Consider the following 6,032-nt stretch of genomic DNA (forward strand, 5'->3'; position numbering starts at 1 on the left):
CAGAGACATTTTCTCCTCTATATTACATTGCATTTATTCTCTTATTAACTTTCTATTACAGGTTTATATAATTTTTAGAAATTTTAAAGTAAATTGTGTTCATTTTAGATATTAAAATAATATTATATATATTTTAACATATATAACATTATGTGTAAAAAAACACATATAACATTTATAAGTTATATTAAAGAATAGAAATACTCCTATATACAAAAATACATTTACTCATCTGAATGTTAACTAATTACTACTTAATTTGGATACCTGTGGCTATACTACTTAAGAATTTATGATCTAGTTTGATTCTATCATGTCTTGTATATATATAAGACGTTAGCATATATATTATTTCTAGCTAGTTTGTTTCTATCATATGTTTGATAACTTCTAGCAAAGATATTTTGGGGGTCAAGTTTGTTGCTTTCACGTTGATTCAATAATTCAAGTTCTTACATACAAGGCAAAAAATATTGGTTAAAATGTGATTTTAATCCCTCTAATTTCTTAAATTCATAATTTTGATTTCACTATTAGAAAATCGACTTTTAAGGATGGTTCTAATGTACATTTAACAGTGGTTGTGAAATCGTCTTTGAAGCCAATAACGTTAAAAGTGATTGATGTATCACGACAGTTATAAAATAAACCGTCTTAAAAAATATGTCTCTTTCTAAGACATTTCTTACATAAAAATTGTTTTAGAAGGTGCATCTTCTAAGATGATTCTTATGTAAGAGTCATCTTAGAAGATGCATCTTCTAAGACGATTCTTACATATCTTAGAAGAAACATATTCTAAGATGGTTCTTATGAAAAAACCGTCTTAAAAGATACATATTCTAAAACGGTTATTATGTAAGAACTATTTTAGAAGAAACACATTTTAAGACGGTTTTTACATTAGAACCATCTTAAAATGTGTCTCTTACATTAGAACCGTCTTAAAATGTGCCTCCAACTTATTTTCTGAAAGTTCATATACTGGAATTAATCTTTGATTGCTTTGTCTTATTTCTTTCCATTCGAATCGGGAAATTCTGGTTTCTTTTGCCGTTGATGGGATTGTGCTACTTGCTTCACTTTCTGTTAAAAAAAATGGACAAGTAACCTTCTATTAGAAAAAGTTTAAAAATATTAGACTCTTGGGACCTAGCCAAAACAGAAGTCAGCAACTGGGATAGCCAAGAATGTGCCTTTTGCCCCCAAGAACTCTTCAAAAAAACTGATAGTTTTTGCTGTGTTTTATTACTCATTCAAACTCCATTCAACGGAGATCATACAAATTCTTGCAGCCACACTTGGTTCCTAGGAACGTCTGCAATGGATGACAAAACATTAATACAAACACACACTTTAACTGTAGAAGAAGCATCTAATGTGAGATTACCTATCTCAGGTGTTATGAACCCCCTTAAGGCATACCCTTGAAGGTTAAGGGCACTGACCCTTTGATGGTTGAGGCTGCATGTGACTCCATGCCACTTGCAAAAGTGAGTTGAACTATTCCAAGAAGCCAAGACATTAAAAGGGTTGTTTTCTACTGCTTCTTTGAATCTGAGAGATGATAATTGGTCTGTGTCATTTCCTAAGGCACTAGCAGTGCTCTTAGGTTGCAAACATAGTAGGGTGGTAGAAAAGAGAACCATAACAGTGCATGCTAACAGAATATTAGATGATGCAATCTTCTTGTTATGGACATGGCTCACACATTTGGAGAAGGATTTCGGTATCCATTTCAACCAATGGTCATCCAATATCAGAGCATGATTTTCTAATAGTATAGCATAGCATACTCAAGCAAACAATTGTATTATGTTTATTTTCTCAGCATTGGTTCAACTGCATAGGGACCAATCCTGAGTTGTCTATTGTATTTTCTAGTACCTCTGGTACTTAATTAATATATTAGTATTTTGGCTGATCAAAAAAATAAAAAAACAACAGTGCATGTGAACCAGAATGAAGAGTTTGTCTTTCATTTAGTTTTAGTCATGGAGAATATCAACCAAATGAAAACTGTTTGGTACAAAGTTGAGTTGCTATAATTCTTCTATATACAAAAGAGTCTATATAATTGATAACTAGCTAGGAGTTACAATTGTTTTAATGACTTATGGTGTGTGTGAACATTCGTACCTTTTGAGTTCACTTAAGTTGATATAAAGCTATAAAATTCTTGCTATTATTATTAGGATAAGATTTATTGGTCATTGCTGTTTCGAAATTAATTAAAAGTGGTCTTGCGGTCATTGATGGAAAGTGAATTGTGCTGAAGCCTCGAACTCAGGTATTTATATGTTTTATTTGAAAACTACTCTCAAATTGTTTGTGTATGCATTACTGGTATAGTTGTAGAACTGTTTGATTTATACGCACCAGTTGTTGCTAAGTACAGGATAAATTGCAATGCCATGAAAGTAGTATTTACTGAATAATTTGGAAAGTAAATGATCGAGGCCGTACCTGAATCAAATAAATATTAAAATGTAGTAACTAGGAAGTGATCCTAGGTCGTTTCCCAACGAGCAATGATACACCAAATGTTCATAACATATAGTAGGAAATAGTAACAAATTGGGGGGGGGGGTTGTTTGCTTTTGTAAATTAAACAGTGAGTAAAATTGAATTAGAAATTATCAGAATTAAAATACATTGCTTCCCCTTGATTCACAAGCAAGTCTCTTATCCTAGGTTGCGAGAATTTATCCTTTATTAGTTCAACCACTTAATCCAACCCTAAATTAAATTACTAAGCGAAATTTAACATAAAGCATTCATTATGTGATTAAGCATCACACACACCAATTACTCATAAACGATCATTAAGCATGAACGTAAATTAAGCACAGAGACAATTAATCAAGCACTAAGCATGCATGAATTAATAGCAACAAATTCAGAGTAATTAGTGAAGAGGAAAAACTGAACAGAATTTAATAGTAATAATAGAACCTCAAAAAGAACTGTGTTTGATCCTCAAGAGAAAACAACGTTGCGGACTTAGCCTTCCATTAATCAAATAGAGAACGGAATTTTATTGATAAAACTAAAAGTCTGAACTGGAATTTCTAAAAATGAAAATAAAAGAGAAAGAGAAAAAAGACTAAAACTAAAAACGAAAAATAGAAGAGAGAGAGGAGAGAGAGAAGGGAGGGGGTCTAAACTAGAACCTTGGTGTTGTTATATAGTTTTTCCAGCCCCAAAGCTTACAAATCTGTTTTAAATCCAAGCCCATAAATAAAATAAAATAAAATCAAATCTAGATAAGATAAGATAAGATCTAGATGAAATAATATCTAGATGAGATCAAATCTAAATAATATCTAGATAAGATAAGATAAGATAAGATCTAATTTTGTAGAATAAAATAGTCTGCCCTTTTCAAGTCCAAGCCCAATTCTGGATTCAAGCCCAATGCTTCATTAATTCCTGAAATTAGATTAAAAACATCAAATTAGCTGAATGGGCCCAAATAATAAAACTACGTAATTAATTTGACAATTAAGACTAATCAGTACTTAAAATGGTGCAAAAAGGGTTAAGAAATAGGAGGAAATAATGGCACATCAAAACCTCCCATACTTAGCCTTTTGCACCCCTGGGCAAAATGAAATAAAGAAAAAAATCCAAGGATATCAAAGAGAGACAAACAAAACATTTACATATTTCTCAATGAACATCAAGGAATGAAAGGAATGGGTAACATCTAACATGAAGAGATCCAAAGAGTCAAGACATTCGTGAAAATCATCCAAGCAACCCAATCATGGAAAAATAGTAAATCTACTCAATAATGAAAAGTGATAAAGCCTCACAAGATATACACTCTATCTCTCAAGTGTCTAGGCTACTGTTTACTCTCGAAGCACCCATGAAAACAAACACCACATAGACTTGGCAAGATTCTAAAAATGACAATCAATCCATAAACAGCACATGAGGATCAAAAGGTCTTTTAAGGTTGTAATGGGAGCAAGGACAAGGTAGGGAAAAATATGGAATAAGTAGCTAAATCCCAAAGGAATAGAGGAACAATGGGGAATAAGTGGAAATTAAGCACAAGTAGTAAACCCAAACCCTCTAATATCAACAAAATCAACCAAGGCTCCCAAATCAAGTCCTCATAACAAGACCTCATTTATTCAACTCCACTTTTTTTTTTTTTTTTGAATAGTACGAATTTGCGGAAACTGAAATTTGTTTTTTGATTTTTTTTTGAACAGTACGAAATTGAAGATTAAAGCAAGAACTAGGCAATATACAAATACATCAAGCATGGCCAAAATAAAACATTAAGCATGGCCAAAAATTATATCTTCCAATGAAACATACCCCCCACCACACTTATTCCCAACTTATTCCCAAAATAATTCCAAAGCTCCAAAATTCCTTAAGGGTAAGGTGATATCATGGTTTTTCACTTAAGGCTTGTAATGAGCTTCAAAACAAAGAAAGGGGAACATAGGCTCAAAGGGGCTATCAAAGGAATTAATTCAAGGTAAGTCCATTTGGCTAGAAGTTTATAAGAACAAAATTGCCTAAATCATTTCCAAATATGCTTGTGAATTAGGAAGCATCAACAAGAATCAAGCCAAGGCTATTGTGCAAGCAATCAATGGGGCAAAACATGATGGAAGCTTGCTTGTGGGGCTTCTATGGAGGCTGGATCTTTGAGCTTCAATGAGGTCCATTAATGGTGATTTCCACCATGAAGATGCAGCGGAAGACAAAGGAGAAGAGGTGAGAGGAGGCGTCATCCACTAGGGAATAAGCCATGGAAGAAGGAGCTTCACCACCAAGATGAGCCTTGGATAAGAAGCTTGGAGAGGATGCTTGAATGGAGGAAAAGAAAGAAGGAGAGAAAGAGAGAGGGGGGAGCACGAAATTGAAGGAATAAAAGAGGTAGAGAAGTGAAACTTTGAAGTATGTCTCACAAGACTCTCATTCATCAAAGTTGCAACTAGTGTTACACATGCTTCTATTTATAGACTAGGTAGCTTCCTTGAGAAGCTTTCTTGAGAAAACTTTCTTGAGAAGCTTTCTTGAGAAAACTTCCTTGAGAAGCTTCTTTGAGAAAACTTCCTTGAGAAGCTAGAGCTTAGCTACACACACCCCTCTCATAACTAAGATCACCTCCTTGAGAAGCTTCCTTAAGAAGATTCCTAAAGAAGCTAGAGCTTAGCTACACACACCTCTCTAATAGCTAAGTTCACCTCCTTGAGATGAGAAGCTAAAGCTTAGCTACACACCCCCTATAATAGCTAAGCTCACCCCCATGACAAAAAAAAAACATGAAAATACAAAAAAAATAGTCCTTACTACAAAGACTACTCAAAATGCCCCGAAATACAAGGCTAAAACCCTATACTACTAGAATGGCCAAAATACAAGGCACAAACGAAGGAAAAACCTATTCTAATATTTACAAAGATAAGCGGGCTCATACTTAGCCCATGGACTCAAAATATACCCTAAGGCTCATGAGAACCCTAGGGCCTTCCCTTGGATCTCTAGCCCAATCTACTTGGAGTCTTCTACCCAATGCCCTTGCGGGATAGGATTGCATCATTCCCTCCACCTTGGAAAGGATTTGACCTCAAATCCCGAGGTTCTTCATACTCTGGGCTCCTTCCCTCAACACCTGTAAAAAGAACAAAAACATATATATTAGTGGTGTTTGGTATGTTGAAGTAAGGTAAGGTCTGAAAACCCATTTCCTGGGCATCTTCCCATGAAGGAACATGGTTTCTCACCAACTCAATGAGTGGTGATACAAGTAAAGAAAAATATGGGACAAACCTTTTGTAAAAGTTTGTTAAGTCATGGAAGCCCCAAATTTTTCTTATACTTGGTGGAGTGGGCCACTCAGGAATGACCTTTATTCTCTTAGGGTTCATGGGAACCCCTTGACCACTATTTGAAAAATTAAGAAAAGTAACGCAATAAAACATACCTTTTTCTGTATTTTCATATTAATTATTCCTACCAAAAAGTATGACAAACCTAAGGTGTCCCATATGAGTACCTAA

This window comes from Glycine max, chromosome 18, assembly GCF_000004515.6.
Source record: "Glycine max cultivar Williams 82 chromosome 18, Glycine_max_v4.0, whole genome shotgun sequence".
NCBI lineage: Eukaryota > Viridiplantae > Streptophyta > Magnoliopsida > Fabales > Fabaceae > Glycine > Glycine max.